The following is an 18865-nucleotide window of genomic DNA, read 5'->3' as shown; positions in this document are numbered from 1 at the left end:
TGTTTATAGGTACTACGCATTGCTATTATATCGCCATCTTTTACCAGTTTTTCCAAATATTTCGAAACGTCTACGTAACTTCTGTAAAAATTCTTACAGCTTTCACAACAAGCGTACCGTTGCACAGGTCGTAGTGTTAGAGGTATTTAATTTTGACATCAGGAACGCCCTCGTTGGGAACCCTGTATATTGTAGAGTACAAAATACTAACATCAACAATTACGTCATAAATCAATAATCTCTCACGCATTCAAAAATGGTTCAAATGGCTCTGAGCACTATGGGACTTAACTTCTGAGGTCATCAGTCCCCTAGAACTTAGAACTACTTAAACCTAACTAACCTAAGGACATCACACATATCCATGCCCGAGGCAGGATTCGAACCTGCGACCGTTAGCAGTCTCGCGGTTCCAGACTGTAGCGCCTAGAACCGCACGGCCACTCCGGCCCGCTCACGCATTCACTCAGCGGTGTAATCACTAACTTTGTCAGTGATCGGGTAGCAGCAGCTGCCCCCCACCCCCCTTTTCCTTGTCTGCTCCCTCCATCGGCTCCTCTCCTTCTTCCTTTTCCTGTCCTACCCCCTACCTCCCCCCTCATCGGTTGGGATCCTCCTCCCCTCCCTCCGCCCCCGTGCCGCCTCTATAGTGCTGTTTTAAGTGAATGATGTTGTTGTGCGCCCCCTGTTGAGTGTTGCGGACCAATCACCATACTGTCGCTAGGTATGTTTGTAACTGTTCCGAACAGAAACCAGAACGTCGCCGTGTTTAATTGTGCCTGTCTACTTCCTATGAGCTTTAATCAGCATCACCGACCTTTTGTTTTTAGATTTTCTTCGCAACTTTTTCACCTTGTTTCAGTTTTTAACAGTCACTGTTTTATCGCCTGCTGCTGCCAGCCCGCTCCCTCACTGGGGGGGGAATCGAAATCCAATAAAGAGGGGGGAGGGGGCAGAATTCAGGTATGAGCTCTGTGCATGTCCTGTAGACACGTTGTGGTTCGAGGCAAGAAATCTATGAACGAGTTTCTGACAGAAGCTTCTTCATGAAACTCTTGTCCCTGGATGGTGTTAGAGAGAGAGAGAGAGAGAGAGAGAGAGAGAGAGAGAGAGCAGAAAAGGTGATAGAAAACTGGTGAATGTGGAGGATTAGGAACTGGTTCCCAACCCAGTTCGGCAGTGGCATCTGTAACAGTGTTCCGAGGGAATAGCTTGTACACACTCCAAGCGGAACGGTAACTGATCAACAAAGACGACCATAGGGTGTCGTTTAACACTCGCGGTACCCACGTACCCAAGAATTTGCCGTTACTCATTGAAAGAAATTTGTGTATAATGGTTGTTTGATCACTTTCCATAATCTGTGCCAATTTTCGCCTCGTTTGGCGAAGATTGTTGTTAACCAAATTATTTATATCAGTTTCATTAATAAGACAAGGTCTTCCACAATGCAGTTCATCACCTGAATTATCCTTCTCGGAAACGAGAAAACCATTTCCGTGCTATTCTGTCTCCAAATGTTCTCCTCCCGTACACATTACAAATCCTTCTCGTGGATTCTGCAGCACTAGATCCTCGATTACAATCGAGAAGTAAAATGGCTCAAAATCGTTAATTTTTCTCTACTTGATAGACCTTGAAAGTGGCCAAAACGAGCAATTAACAACAAATAGCTCCTGTTTGGAAGAATCAAACTACAAACTGAGGAAAAACAATCGAATAACGAAACAGCAAAGGCTTCACTATGTATTAGTCCCAATACACACATTACAATAATTATTTGGACAAAAATCAGATTTTTTAAAAGTGCAATTATTTTATCCATGACAGACGGACGCACCGATTACACCTCTGCATATTCTTTGTGGAGTTTAATACCACTCTGGTGTGTACTTGACACTAGATTAATGAATATCCTACCGACGACTTAGTAGTGAATCAGATATCCAGAGAGTCTTATTTTCTGCCGGTACTATTATTGCCTCGTTTACATGACTACGAAAATACTGTGGACGGCAACATCAGACGGTTGCTGTGCCCTTACCTTCCTTCGTCTATTACCGTGACTCGGCATGTGGCCTTACGCCTCTTACAACTCACCAGTCCCAAATCCGGCAATGTGCAATCACGGTGATCCCACCTAGTCAGCGCCGTAGCATCAGGATGCTTGCCCCGCGCTAAAACGACCTCTGGTGCTGGTGGAGAAGACGGCGAATATCGTTGCATCCCGATCTCTGGTCACGTTCCTAATTTCACACTCTGTGCCTTCGAATGCAAATGGAATTCATTTATGCATGGCGCATCAGATGAGGAAAAAAAGGGGGGGGGGAGAGAAGAGTGAAGACGAAGTTCTCTAATTTGCCTTCACAGATGGAGTGCCCTCCACCCTGCCGTATAACGAGTACTGGCGGTGCCGCTCTTATCGTAACTAGAAGGTACTTTTCCCGCTCGCCAGAGGATGCCATCACCTCTGACGTTACCGTAAGCCGCAGGCTGCGTCGCTGATTGAAAGGCAGGGCTGGAGTTCGGGAGGAGCGGTGATGAAGTACCCTGTTTTGAGCTTTGCTTACGTTCATCAAAAAGCTTCAGCTTCAACAACACCAGAATGGATTCCATATTCTATATTTTCCAAAAACAGTAGCTTTTGGAATCACCTGTTTTTCCGAGTGACGTACATCTACATCTGCACAGGACATATAAAGACACGTGCCAGAAACTTTAGGAATTTCTTCTTGTCTTCAGAGCATTACAATAAGTTCGTATGAACATAGGTCCGAAAATCCTTCGTTAGAGACTTATGAGCGGATTTATTACTCGCGGCACAAAAACGATACATGTACCAAACATGTTTAAATTTACAAAAATTGCTCGAAGTGATCATCCCCTACTTGCCTGCATCCCCCGAGCCCGTGTTCCATACTTTGGCGCACGCTGTGGAAAATTCCTGGTGTGCCCCATATTTGGTCAAGCACGATTTGACCAAGCTTCATCAGAGCATAGACACTGGGTACAGGGACTGAGTATACCAAGGATTTTAAATGCCCTCAACGGAAAAACAAATCCGTTGGACTAAAATCGAGCGATCACACAGGCCATTCAGTAGATCCCCTTCAACCAGATTATCTGTTCGGAAACTGGTTATAGACGTACTGGCAAAATATCCGTCTTAAAGGAGATGCAGTACCTTCGTGCATAAATCACATTCGTTGGATGACATCTAGAGGTACATCATCAAGTAAATGAAGCAACTGTAGAATGTTCATCCCGTGGGATGTAGGAAAATGAGGGGCCAATGAGATGACCATAACTCCACCATACATTGAGTTTGAGACTCTGTCCACCCATCTGGGTAGCCATGCGTGTTATTGCGACCTCTTCCAGGACGGAGAGGTGCGTCAGTTCCGGATCGAATCCGCCTGACGACTAAACGACGAGGCGTCTGTGTAACGGCCAGCCTGCGTACGGTTTTAGGCGATTTCCCGCATCCCACTACGTAAATACCCGGTTGGTTCCCGTGTTCCGCCTCAGATACGCGTTACGCAAACGTTTGAAACACTTCCTCGCACAAAGAATTTACGCTGTATGTGGAGAGCCTGGGTACACTGCTTCTGTCCTGAGGCGTGAATGGGAGACTGACGCCTTCCGCTGTTTTGTCTCCTTAGTCGCTTACTCACCGTCAAATGGCTCTGAGCACTGTGCGACTTAACTTCTGAGGTCATCAGTCGCCTAGAACTTAGAACTAACTAAACCTAACTAACCTAAGGACATCACACACATCCATGCCCGAGGCAGGATTCGAACCTGCGACCGTAGCAGTCACGCGTTTCCAGACTGAAGCGCCTAGAACCGCACGGCCACACCGGCCGGCTACTCACCGTCAGCAACGTGTGTTGATATGACTTGTCGCAGTTCATGAGGAGTTTCACAAGTGCAGGCGTGATTATTATGATAACTGAATATCTCATCACGTCAAGAGTCAGCTGCAACATTGAAAGACTGCCGTAAGGTGTCACGGAAATATACGAAGACAGTAACTTGTTCTCGAAAGAACAGTTACTGTTGATGACCGTGCAGCTTTTCCCTGGAATAAACAATGACTAACTGAAACCCTTCGTATATATAGTTAAAGGCTACCCAGCCATTGACCTTAGTCTGTGCGAATGCGCACAGGTTGCCCAAACTCTTACGGGAATCGCCAAAGCGCGCGCGAGTAATGAGTGGTTGGGCAAATGTCTATAAGGTACAATACATATATAGAATTGTGGACGGTTGGGAATGTGAGTCTCACGGGAAGCGTGCAAGGGAGAAGTCCCTGCAGTCGCGCTATTCGTGTGTGTCCTCGGTGGCTCAGATGGATAGAGCGTCTGCCATGTAAGCAATGTAGATCCCGGGTTCGAGTCCCGGTCGGGGCACACATTTTCAGCTGTCCACATCGAGGTATATCAACAACACCTGTCGGCGGCTGAGGTTGTCAGTTAGCCAGTGTCACGGAAAGTTATTCTTGGCTGAAAGATAGCCTCATTTAACCCTTACACCTGTAGACGGAGGTACGGGCACAGAAGATGGTCATGCTGAATGTTCCACATCGTCATGTTGTTATGCCTTCCCTTCTCTGAAACTGTCTTAGATCAGCCTGTGTCTCGCAAGTGTTAGTGGAGTCGCACAAACGTTCTTGCATAATGAGGCGCGCTCCGGCTCGCGTTTGTGCCGTTGACAGGTTGGCGTCCTGTATAGGGATTGTGACCTCTCGTTTTCCTAGTGCGATAACTGGCGTAACTATGGTTGCTCGCTTTGTCTGTCCGTGAGTGGCAGCAGCGGCGTTTAACTATAGCGAGTACTGCGGTACTATCTTTCGAGTGACCTCTAGTGTTTTCGGGTCGGAGTTCAGTTCAGTGGGGGACGGAGCAGCAGTGAACTCCGACAGCGTCAGTACTGGCCGAGGGAGCTGGCGATATACGCACTGCCCGATGGAAGGATGTGGTCGCGAGAGTGCACGACCACGCCGAGGTTCGGATGCAGAGGGTTCAAGTTGTCTGGATCGTTACATTCGAGTAGTGCACCTTTCACTTGTGTATGTGTGTCCGTCCGCCGAAGTGACCTCATGCCAACAAGCTGTCAGTTGGCGGTTTTATACTCCGACGTTTCCCTTCCCTTACTTGATTGGCAACGACCGATGGTTGGTCGTTCGGTCGGTCGCCTCAGTGGACGACGTGTATCTGGTCTTTCGGCCGTTTCTGTGTTCTTAGCGTTCATGTCTACGTGCAATTCGTCTTGTTGCTGTATAGTGACTGTTTTAGCATTGTTTGAGTTGTCATTTGCGGTTCCATGCGCATCTAGTCAGACTCTGAATAGCCAGTTTGGTCTTAACCCAGCCTGGGTTCTGTGATAGGGTGGAGCCAACTTGTGTAATTAAATGCTTGTCATTTGACGATGCCAACTGTTATTCTATCGTCGTATTGGTTATCACATCTTAGGTGGATTTTTCGAGTATGCTGGTCGGCGTTTAAGCTGTCCCTAGATTAAGTTGCTATCCCGTTAAGTGAGCATAACTCTGGCTGCCTGTCTCATACAGCTGTAGGGACTTTTCTCAGGTCGATTCTTGGAGCACAGTCTGTGAATGACTCCCTTCTTTATTTTGTCTGATTGTGTCAAGTGTTTAATAATAATATTTTGTTTAAATTATTCCTATTGCTTGTGGCCTTCAGCCGACAAATAATTTTGAATTCTTTCGTGATAATGCCTTCAGCCGTCATTGCAGCTTGTGTTACCGTCAATTTTTCTTAAATGATTGGTTTTTAAAAAAAAATTATTTCCTTAAATAAAGTGTACGTGTTTACTGTGCAACCAACGGCAACTGATTAGGCCCGTCCACACCTTTACCTGCCTTCCACAAGTCCCACGCATCATATGAGGTAATTGCCTCTAAGGGTAACGCTTAGCATAACGTTTACGTGCTGCGTCTGCATCTTCCATCTGCAGGTAGTCCGTCTTTCCACACACTGAATAAGTCGTGATGCGAGTTACTTTGAAACAGAGCAAACGACAGTTTAACGAAACAAAGCAAATGTCACGATCAATGGTAAACAAGGAAAAAGTAAAAATGACAAGTGAGGTAAATTACGAAGCCAGGGCTCGCTACGGGGGATTCCTTTAACACCTCCCTAACGAAGGATTTTCAGTTCTGTTCTCAAATGAACTTTATGTAATATTTTGATGTCTAGAATATAGCGCTTAAATGTCTGACATATTTTTTACACAGCCTGTATGTACAGTGTGAGGAAGCTAAGACATCCCAAATGGTTCAAATGGCTCTAAGCATTATGGGACTTAACATCTGAGGTCATCAGTCCCCTAGACTTAGAGCTACTTAAACCTAACTAACCTAAGGACATCACACACATCCATGTCCGAGGCAGGATTCGAACCTGCGACCATAGCAGCAGCGCGGTTCCAGACTGAAGCGCCTAGAACCGCTCGGCCACACCGACCGGCAAGACATCCCATACTAAATGGAGTGTGTTCAACCGATTTCCTAACTTCACATCTTATAATACACTAGTTGAGTACCTGTCGTTGACCTGATATGTCCTCCTTCACCCTCTCTTTTTCCATCTTCTCATCTCCCTTCTCTGTCCACCTACTTCATCCGCAATCTCTGTCCACCTCCTCCTCCCCCATCTTTCTGTCCAGCTCCTGTTCCCCCCTCTCACTGCATGTCATCCACTCTGTCTTTCTCTTCCTTTCGCTTCACCCTGCACGTCCCCTCCTACCCCTCTATCTCCTGCTCCCCCCTCTTTCCGTCCGTCTCTTCCACCCTCTGTCTATCTCCTGCTCTTCGCTTCCTTCGTCCATTTCTCTGTCTCCCTCTCTCTGTCCATCTCCTCCATTCCATAATATGTGTCCATCTCGTCCTTTTCCATCTCTGTCTGTCCATCTCCGCCTCTGCCTTCTCTCACCCCATTATTCCCCTTACCCCAGTAGGTTGCTAGTTCTTTTCTTCTTTTTTCTTTTTTTTTTGATTCATCAGTCTTTTGACTGTATTGATGCGGCCCATCACGAATTCCTCTCCTGTGCCGACCTCATCATCACAGAGTAGCGCGTGCAACCTACATCCTCAGTTATTTGCTCGATGTCTTCCAGTCTCTGTCTTCCTCTACAGTTTTTTCTTTATACATCAATGAAGTCATTCCCTGATGCCTTAACAGATGTCCTATCATCCTGTCTCTTCTCAGTGTTTTCCACATACTCCTATCCTCTCCAATTCTGCGGAGAACCTCATCATCCCTCATCTTATCAGTCCACCCAATTTTCAACATCCTTCTACAGTACCACATCTCATATGCTTCGATTCTCTTCTGTTCTGGTATTCCCGCAGTCCATGTTTCACTACCATACAATGTTGTGATCCAAACGTACATTCTCAGAGGTTTCTTCCTCATTTTAAGGGCTTTCAGTCTTTCTTCGATTTACTGTCAATCCATATTCTCTACTCATTAGGCTGTACTCATTAGACTGTTCGTTCCATTTAGCAGATCATGTAATACTTCGTAACTTTCACTCAGATAGCAATGTCATCAGCGAATCACATCGTTGATATCGTCTGACCTTGAAATTTAATTCCACTCCTGAATCTTTCTTATTTCTGTCATTGCTTCTTCGATGTACCCCGTAGTATTTCTTTCCAGATAGTAGCATATGCACCAAATTTGGTTGAAACTGATCCAGGGGCTTAAGAGGAGCTTCTTACCCACGGATATTCCCACGTACCCAATTTTCACGCGTATTTCACAAATATTTAACATTCATCACCGAACACGACACGATCCAGAAAATCTTCATCGACATATAGCAACATTTTGTTTGCAAAGTTGGCAAGAAAACCGTAGTCTGTAGGCTTTAGAATTTGTAACAACTGGAAACGATAAGGATGTAGTTTTAAATATCTCCTTAAAAGTTGAATTGGTAATTCACGACTACCCTTCCGAACTGATTTGTTTTGGTTACGCGTAAAAGACTCTCTCACTCGCTCAACACGTTCTTCAGTCACTCTTGATGGTCCAGTACTCCTCCCTTTGCAAGGATATTACCATCTATAGGTGTTATTATCACTTGGGGAATTACAGTGGAAGTTAATAGGAACGCACGTTGCACTGTAACAACAGATGCAGTCCTTGCAAACTGTAAAACACGAAAAGTTTCCAGTTCACTAGTCGCCATCTTTGCTACTAGCGCTTTGTAATGGAAGGCATAGGAAACAGTGAAGTGCATGCCTACGGGTATACGAACAAAACTCTTCGAGTTGCAATTCGTCTGATGTATTGTTTATAATTGTAAGTTGAATTTTGGAACACTCGGTGTATATTGATTTCTTTAACTGTGAAAAGCCCCTTCGAAGAGGACGTAACGGTCGCGGGGTTGCTGCTTACGCAAACGCGGCGGGACCGAACGGGAGCGGCCCGCGAACAAACAATACGGACGAACGGGAATGGACGGACAAGTACGACGACGGACAACCGAGCAAGACACCTAGATCAATAACGAAGTATTAAAAAACAGGGTCACAATATAGAAACTCACGAAATCAAACCAACGTCCACTCGTAAATGGGAAGTTAGCACACGCAACTTAAACACGATGTCTGTAAGCGAGACGTCAACTGACGTAACGCAAATACCAGACTGCCTCGCTGAGTGAGAGGCAACCGTCTAAATACACGACAGGGTATGTCGTTATTGGCCGGCCCGGTGGCCGAGCGGTTCTAGGCGCTTCAGTCCGGAACCGCGCGACTCTTACGGTCGCAGGTTCGAATCCTGCCTCGAGCATGGATGTGTGTGTTGTCCTTAGGTTGGTTAGGTTTAAGTAGTTCTAAGTTCTAGGGGACTGATGACCTCAGATGTTAAGTCCCATAGTGCTCAGAGCCATTTAAACTACGTTTGTATGTCGTTATTGACCGCTGGGACCACATGATCCACAGTGGCGCCCTCACGTTAGACTCGGGGCCAGGAGCGAGCGCAGCCACGTCATACGGCATGACTGCTGCAGAGACCTTTAGTGGTCATCGAGTTCCATGCCATCTGTCGCGGATTCGAAACCCGCGGAGCTCGGTACCAGAGTAACGAGTGTAGAACTAGGCAATAGTGTCGCAAACCAGTGCCAGGAGAAGTTGTAAATCATAGGCATTTCATGAACAGACACAGTACATGGCAAAGCCGCTCAGACTGTCCTTTCCGTTTACAGCTGAAAACCCAATTACAGATTCGTAATGCTGAAGAGACGAAAACTTTATTGGTATCCAGTACAGGACTATTACTTGTATAGTCAAAAAACTAATGAAATTAATCACTTTGTGTATCAACACTAATTGTCTCTGTCCAACAAACACCACCGATGTCATTCCTGCATGGCGGAGTATCTGCTGGAGAGAGCTGATAATTTCTCCCATTTACCATTCAATTTATACTAAAATCGCTCAAGATGGCGAGTTTTCTTAAAGCTGGAGCCGTTACTTTCAAACGTGGTGGGAGGGCACACTGGCGTAATTGTCCACGAATGCAGATAACTGACGCTCAAACAGGCCTTGTAGCATTAACTTCGAATGGCCGAGTCGTTCCGCCGCTTTGGGGCTACGGGAATTGTAAGCGCATCCTTCCCGAGTTATGTTGGAATCGTGCACCTACTCGCCTCCCGTGGAAGTATACTGTGGGGTGGCATCCGAAGTGCCAAAAGCATGGAGAACCGATCTAGGTGTATCAGTCTTATGCAGTCGCTTCAAGATTTAGGAGGCGTCTGTATGTGTGTAGCAGTAGCGTGGAAGTTACCGCCATCGCTGAACACGACTGCTTCCCCATCAACGTGTATGCAGCAGCTAGCAGTCACGTAACCGCATAGGCGCCCGGTAGCTTGCAACAACTATGGTAGCTGATATCGAGCAGTCCCATCAACGGCGCGACTTGCATTCAGCACTGCGAGTCCGTCAGCAATAGTGTAGTGAGCTAAACGTGTCGCCAATGTTTCTGCTCTCTCTCTCGATTCCCGAGGCTTTCATTTCACATTTTCGAGGTTAAACTCTCTCCATTATTTCTTGCTCCCCCCTCCCTCCATCCCTCCCTCCCCCCTCTCTCTCCCCCCTCTCCCCTCTCTCTCTTTCCCTCTCTCTCTAACTACGTTAATTTGTGTTCCTTTTTCGTTTACAATATAATAAGCGCTGATATTTTTATTGGTGAGTGAGGGAAGTGTACTGAGCAACATTACGTCAGCATTCACTTCATTTGGAGACTCAATAATTATAGCTATTCTATTGTGAGTAGTACGTTTGTGGTGGTAAGGGCAAGCCATTATTGTTTAATTATCTTGAGGAGCAGGTCAGGTGTTGAAGTGTGGTCGCCTTAGTCTATACTAATAGGCGTAATCCACTAAGTGGTGCAGCTATTGTGCATAAAACATACATAGTAAAGTATTTGAGTCTTTACTGGCTGACTATTAGATGCTGAGAAGAAATACGACGAACATACTTCTCATTTATACACCATACCCCCCATGAACCATGGACCTTGCCGTTGGTGGGGAGGCTTGCGTGCCTCAGCGATACAGATGGCCATACCGTAGGTGCAACCACAACGGAGGGGCATCTGTTGAGAGGCCAGACAAACATGTGGTTCCTGAAGAGGGGCAGCAGCCTTTTCAGTAGTTGCAGGGGCAACAGTCTGGATGATTGACTGATCTGGCCTTGTAACATTAACCAAAACGGCCTTGCTGTGCTGGTACTGCGAACGGCTGAAAGCAAGGGGAAACTACAGCCGTAATTTTTCCCGAGGACATGCAGCTCTACTGTATGATTAAATGATGATGGCGTCCTCTTGGGTAAAATATTCCGGAGGTAAAATAGTCCCCCATTCGGATCTCCGGGCGGGGACTACTCAAGAGGACGTTGTTATCAGGAGAAAGAAAACTGGCGTTCTACGGATCGGAGCGTGGAATGTCAGATCACTTAATCGGGCAGGTAGGTTAGAAAATTTAAAAAGGGAAATGGATAGGTTAAAGTTAGATATAGTGGGAATTAGTGAAGTTCGGTGGCAGGAGGAACAAGACTTTTGGTCAGGTGATTACAGGGTTATAAATACAAAATCAAATAGGGGTAATGCAGGAGTAGGTTTAATAATGAATAAAAGAATAGGAGTGCGGGTTAGCTACTACAAACAGCATAGTGAACGCATTATTGTGGCCAAGATAGACACGAAGCCCATGCCTACTACAGTAGTACAAGTTTATATGCCAACTAGCTCTGCAGATGATGAAGAAATAGATGAAATGTATGACGAGATAAAAGAAATTATTCAGGTAGTGAAGGGAGACGAAAATTTAATAGTCATGGGCGACTGGAATTCGTCAGTAGGAAAAGGGAGAGAAGGAAACATAGTAGGTGAATATGGATTGGGGGGAAGGAATGAAAGAGGAAGCCGCCTTGTAGAATTTTGCACAGAGCATAACTTAATCATAGCTAACACTTGGTTCAAGAATCATGAAAGGAGGCTGTATACATGGAAGAAGCCTGGAGATACTGACAGGTTTCAGATAGATTATATAATGGTAAGACAGAGATTTAGGAACCAGGTTTTAAATTGTAAGACATTTCCAGGGGCAGATGTGGATTCTGACCACAATCTATTGGTTATGAACTGCAGATTGAAACTGAAGAAACTGCAAAAAGGTGGGAATTTAAGGAGATGGGATCTGGATAAACTGAAAGAACCAGAGGTTGTAGAGAGTTTCAGGGAGAGCATAAGGGGACTATTGACAGGAATGGGGGAAAGAAATACAGTAGAAGAAGAATGGGTAGCTCTGAGGGATGAAGTGGTGAAGGCAGCAGACGATCAAGTAGGTAAAAAGACGAGGGCTAATAGAAATCCTTGGGTAACAGAAGAAATATTGAATTTAATTGATGAAAGGAGAAAATATAAAAATGCAGTAAATGAAGCAGGCAAAAAGGAATACAAACGTCTCAAAAATGAAATCGACAGGAAGTGCAAAATGGCTAAGCAGGGATGGCTAGAGGACAAATGTAAGGATGTAGAGGCTTGTCTCACTAGGGGTAAGATAGATACTGCCTACAGGAAAATTAAAGAGACCTTTGGAGAGAAGAGAACCACTTGTATGAATATCAAGAGCTCATATGGAAACCCAGTTCTAAACAAAGAAGGGAAGGCAGAAAGGTGGAAGGAGTATATAGAGGGTTTATACAAGGGAGATGTACTTGAGGAAAATATTATGGAAATGGAAGAGGATGTAAATGAAGATGAAATGGGAGATAAGATACTGCGTGAAGAGTTTGACAGAGCACTGAAAGACCTGAGTCGAAACAAGGCCCCGGGAGTAGACAACATTCCATTAGAACTACTGATGGCCTCGGGAGAGCCAGTCCTGACAAAACTCTACCATCTGGTGAGCAAGATGTATGAGACAGGCGAAATACCCTCAGACTTCAAGAAGAATATAATAATTCCAATCCCAAAGAAAGCAGGTGTTGACAGATGTGAAAATTACCGAACTATCAGTTTAATAAGTCACAGCTGCAAAATACTAACGCGAATTCTTTACAGACGAATGGAAAAACTGGTAGAAGCCGACCTCGGGGATGATCAGTTTGGATTCCGTAGAAATGTTGGAACACGCGAGGCAATACTGACCTTACGACTTATCTTGGAAGAAAGATTAAGAAAAGGCAAACCTACGTTTCTGGCATTTGTAGACTTAGAGAAAGCTTTCGACAATGTTGACTGGAATACTCTCTTTCAAATTCTGAAGGTGGCAGGGGTAAAATACAGGGAACGAAAGGCTATTTACAATTTGTACAGAAACCAGATGGCAGTTATTAGAGTCGAGGGGCATGAAAGGGAAGCAGTGGTTGGGAAGGGAGTGAGACAGGGTTGTAGCCTCTCCCCGATGTTATTCAATCTGTATATTGAGCAAGCAGTAAAGGAAACAAAAGAAAAATTCGGAGTAGGTATTAAAATTCATGGAGAAGAAGTAAAAACTTTGAGGTTCGCCGATGACATTGTAATTCTGTCAGAGACAGCAAAGGACTTGGAAGAGCAGTTGAACGGAATGGACAGTGTCTTGAAAGGAGGATATAAGATGAACATCAACAAAAGCAAAACGAGGATAATGGAATGTAGTCAAATTAAGTCTGGTGATGCTGAGGGAATTAGATTAGGAAATGAGACACTTAAAGTAGTAAAGGAGTTTTGCTATTTAGGGAGTAAAATAACCGATGATGGTCGAAGTAGAGAGGATATAAAATGTAGACTGGCAATGGCAAGGAAAGCGTTTCTGAAGAAGAGAAATTTGTTAACATCGAGTATAGATTTAGGTGTCAGGAAGTCGTTTCTGAAAGTATTTGTATGGAGTGTAGCCATGTATGGAAGTGAAACATGGACGATAACCAGTTTGGACAAGAATCGAATAGAAGCTTTCGAAATGTGGTGCTACAGAAGAATGCTGAAGATAAGGTGGGTAGATCACGTAACTAATGAGGAGGTATTGAATAGGATTGGGGAGAAGAGAAGTTTGTGGCACAACTTGACTAGAAGAAGGGATCGGTTGGTAGGACATGTTTTGAGGCATCAAGGGATCACAAATTTAGCATTGGAGGGCAGCGTGGAGGGTAAAAATCGTAGAGGGAGACCAAGAGATCAATACACTAAGCAGATTCAGAAGGATGTAGGTTGCAGTAGGTACTGGGAGATGAAGAAGCTTGCACAGGATAGAGTAGCATGGAGAGCTGCATCAAACCAGTCTCAGGACTGAAGACCACAACAACAACAACCCCTAACCACACATATAGGGGTATATGGTGATTCAGTAGCCCCTACCCGGGAGGCTTTATGCAATCCGCAATGCCTCAAAATGCCACATCCAAGATTTACATATTTTCTCGCTTATTACACGCAAACTGTAAGTCCTATAGAAAAAAAGAAACAAAAAAAAAACCGGGACCTTTCTGTAGGAAATTTACCGTTAAAATTGAAATTGAAACATATGAGCCCTTAGTCACAACTTTTTAGACATTTAATGTGATCTATAACATAATTACAAATTTATAGGAAAAAAATTGTATAAAAATTGTAAATACTAACAATAAAAGAGAGAGACAGTACTTACATGCCACGTATAAATAAATAAGAGGCCAGAAGGGCTCTAGTCACAAAATATTTAAAAGGAATGTGTGAAGGCTAGCCTCTAAGGACTGCTCGCACCTGTACAGCCACAGGTTCCAAAGTACTGAGGCGCCTGCGTTAACAAGTGCGGCAGGTGAATGTGACATTGCAGCGAGAGCGCCATGTAGTAGCCGTTGTTAAATTTCGCGCTGGGGTACGTTAAAGAATTATTCAAGAAGCATATACAAAAGTGACTCTCAAGCTTCTTGCATAGGTCGAAAACTGAGACCTCCAGCGAAAACTTATCCCAGTAGAAACTTCAATTACACTTAAATTTCCTACAAAAAGATCCTGTTCATTTTTTCTGTTGTGTGTAACGAGCGAGAGAATGTGAAAGTCTTGTGTGTGGTCTGTGAAGGGGTTGTGGATTGCATAAAACGTATTGGTAAGGGCAGATGAAATGTATCTAGTTCTCGATCTGTATTCTCGATCTGTAAAAAAAATGTTTCTGGTATCGTGACATACTGGTGAGAGGGGACGATAGTATTTGAAATTTAGACTTCTTAAAATATTACTTTTAACGATTTTCTGATCACAATTTTAAAATGAATACAAGATTTGCTTTACTTCGCTTCAACCGCAGCTAAAGTTCAGTCATACCACATCTTAAAACCTGCAGTTCTCATTTTTCCGTTAGAGGTACCAGTACGCGGTACCGGTGCATATTGTCATAAATCAAACTAAAGGAGCGGGAAGAGACAATAAAACAAGCAAATAGCTGTAATGAACATAAGTTCAGAAACCAATTGTTTCCCCAGTATGTTGTTCTATGACCGAGAGTAAATGAACACCTATTGGCGTCGCAGCACTAGGTGGAGGAGGGTGGCGTGTTCATCGCCCCGGCCGCCGTTTTGTCACTGGAAACATCCCCGGTATTCATTTGATATCAGGCTGAGTGAACCTGGGGCCATTCTGGAGAGGAAATATTCCGACCGGCTCTCCACAGTAGACCACCATAGCCAAATATAAACACTTTATTCGTTTCACGGTAATGATGATGGCACATCAAATTACGCACCCACCGAAGTATCGAGATATACTGAACGAATGGCAGTCTCAAAGATATGGTATCGATAGTTTAACTCACAGAGAGTAAAAAACGAAACTGTGTGCCAAGTAGGACAAAGGAAATAGTTTTCTTCTTAACAAAATATTTTTTTCACCTAGCTAACGTTAGCACTTTCGTGCAAAACTGTTTCAGCCATGCTGCCAAACCTCCCTTCTTTACAATCAGCCTCTTATGTAAATAATAGTTGGACGGAATATTTGCAGGTATAGTTTTTCTTTATAATGTCCCAAGAAATCGCATATTTCCTACAACGTGCACAGACAACCGAAGTACGTTGGAGGAGGAAATTTGTAATATCTGTTTTTGGACAGTTTTCAATTTTGTAACGTTCAGAGTAGCAGTAAGCAGCTTACACACGCTCACTAAGCTGCCATTTGTGGCTGCGTCGTCTTGTTTTTATTCGCTTTGTGAAACGTCTGCAGCTTATAACGTAGCGCCCTTACGAGGGTTCCCGTGCTTTGTGAAGGAATTTGCATTTGCGGGCATACGGCTTAGTGGCTAATCCAGTTTTGGCAAGCAATTTGTCTTTCTTTATAATGTCGAGGGGACGACCAAATTAGCACAGAGTTTTTCATATGTCTTTCAAAGTAAATCTTCCACTCTGTGCTAAGGCCCTTTGTATAGGTTTTCTCCCTCATTTCAGTATGGGACGAGTTGATCCGGTCGCCGGCCGTCAACCCTTTAGATTTCTACCTGTAGGGGTACCTGAAATAAATCGTGTATGAGCAGCACATTTGGGACCTGCAGACACTAGAACTTGGCATTCCATCTGCCTCTGATCCATTCGGTTGCAGGATAGCACATATGAACATGTGCATCACTTAATAATCCGTTCCCTCAGTTCAATAATTACGACGATCATTAAATAAAGACAATTAGGTTTCAAGATTTCTGTCAGCACCAAGTAATATAGAGTATATATATTATTTTTAAGTAGGAAAATAGCATTGTACATAGGCTTATCCTAAGTTGATTGTGGCAATAATTAGCAGTCAGTGAAAATACTCACCTTAATATCTCGTATAAATTGTTGGCTCGGCTCGTTAGTGTAAATTTCGTATTACGATGCCTTCAGAGGCTCTGGGCTTGACACTTTTACGAAAAGGAAATTAACCTGCTAACATGGAATGATTATAGTATATTCTTGGTTTCAGATTTGACAGTAACATGGTTCTTTTCAGTTACTTAGTGACATTGGTTAAGAGTGATGACTTTCCAGTTAAACGCTGTTTTTAAGAATCGCAGGTTTTATATTTCCTGCTGTCACTGATGTGGTATAAATACACTCTAAGGCAAAAAAAAAAGAACAAAAAAAACGAAGAAAACAACAAAACACGACGCATCACCAAGGAATTACCTGAATGCGACGAAAACCGTTAGATGTGATGTACGTGTACAGACAAACAAATAATTACAATCTCAGAAAACTTGTGTGATTTATTCGTGGGAAAGAGCTTTACGAAATGAGCTTCCTCTCCCGCAGTCTTCTGACTGGTTTGGTGGTGGTGGTGGTTGTTAGTGTTTAACGTCCCGTCGACAACGAGGTCATTAGAGACGGAGCGCAAGCTCGGGTTAGGGAAGGATTGGGAAGGAAATCGGCCGTGCCTTTTCAAAGGAACCATCCCGGCATTTGCCTGAAACGAGTTAGGGAAATCACGGAAAACCTAAATCAGGATGGCTGGAGACGGGATTGAACCGTCGTCCTCCCGAATGCGAGTCCAGTGTGCTAACCACTGCGCCACCTCGCTCGGTTTCTGACTGGTTTGATGCGGCCCGCCACGAGTTCCTCTCCTGTGCCAACCACTTTATCTCAGGGCAGCAATTGCAACCTACGTCTTCAATTATTTGCTGGATGTATTCCAATATCTGTCTTTTTACAGTTTTTCCCTCTACAACTTCCATGGTATTAGAGGAAGTTATTCCATGATGTTTAACAGATGTCCTACCATAGTGTCTCTTCTTCATGTCAGTGTTTCCCATATATTCCTTTCCCTGCCGATTCTACAGATAACCTCCTCATTTCATCTTATCAGTGCACCTACTTTTCACATTATTCTGTAGCACCACATCTCAAATGCTTCGATTCTCTTCTTTTCTGGTTTTCCCACATTCCATGTTCACTACCATACAATGCTGTACTCCAAAGACACATTCTAAGAAATTTCATTCTCAAATTAAGTCCTATGTTTGATACTAGTAGACCTCTCTTGACCAGGAATGCCTTTTTTGTCAGTGCTAGTTTGCTTTCTGTGTCCTCCTTGCTCCGTCCGTCATGGGTTAGTTAGCTGGGTAGGTAGCAGAATTCCTCAACGTGACCACCAATCCTGATATTAATTTTCCCGCTGTTCTCATTTCTGCTACCTCTCATTACTTTCGTCTTTCTTCGATTTACTGTCGATCCATATTCTGTGCTCATTAGACTGTTCATTCCATTCAGCAGATCCTGCAATTCATCTTCACTTTACTTAGGATGGCATGTCATCAGCGAATCGTTTCACTGATATCCTTTAACCTTGAATTTTAATCCCGCTCTTGAACCTTTCTTTAATTTTAGTTCAAAATGGCTCTGAGCACTATGCGACTTAATTTCGGAGGTCATCAGTCGCCTAGAACTTAGAACAAATTAAACCTAACTAACCTAAGGACATCACACACATCCATGCCCGAGGCAGGATTCGAACCTGCGACTGTAGCCGTCGCTCGGCTCCAGACTGTAGCGCCTAGAACCGCACGGCCACTCCGGTCGGCTTTAATTTTAGTCATTGCTAGTTCGATGTGTAGATTGAACAGTAGCGGCAAAGGACTGCATCCCTCTCTTACTGCCTTTTTAATCTGAGCACCTCGTTCTTCGTCTCCAACTCCTACTAGTGTCTCTTGATTCTTGTACATATTGTATATTTACATCTCTTTCCCTCTGGCCACTATGGAAATAGTTATTCGGCTTCCCGTTGATTGGCAGTGTTCTTGGGTGTGCCCATGAGGGATATCGTGCCGAATTCTGTCCAATAAACGCGTTACACTGTCAAACCCACGAGCTGGTTGGAGGGTTCTGCCCATAATGCTTCAAATTGGGGACACATCCGTTGTTGTGGGTATGTTTCCTTGCAGTTGGAGGTTTCTTTCTATGATGTTGATGGTTTCTTCTATTGGGATGTGTGTGTACATTGAAATTATTACAATGAAACCAATGTTGCTGTGTTTGGTATGTTTTCATTTCTTATGTTTTCTATTAAGTCACTTGAGTTCTTTAGACTTCTGTTGTCAGTGTATTTGTACATTGTCTGTAGCAGAGTACTCAATGAATACACATCACTGTGCAACAATAGAAGAACTATACAAGTAACACCCACACCACAAAAGAAAGAACTCTCTCTCTCTTTCTTTCTTTCTTTCCGTCTCTCTCTCTCTCTCTCTCTCTCTGCCCCAGTACTCAACACACACACATCACACACAAGTAAATCCACAGAAACCACAAACCACTAACGCCAAATACAATTCAAACTCGCGCGCCTCACCCAGCAGAACACGTTACGAAAATGAACGCCACACAGCCACAACAACACGTAATGGCAGCGAAAACTCC

This window comes from Schistocerca nitens, chromosome 1, assembly GCF_023898315.1.
Source record: "Schistocerca nitens isolate TAMUIC-IGC-003100 chromosome 1, iqSchNite1.1, whole genome shotgun sequence".
In the NCBI taxonomy this organism is placed as follows: domain Eukaryota; kingdom Metazoa; phylum Arthropoda; class Insecta; order Orthoptera; family Acrididae; genus Schistocerca; species Schistocerca nitens.
The sequence above is the reverse complement of the archived record's forward strand: the minus strand, read 5'-3'. Positions refer to the sequence as shown.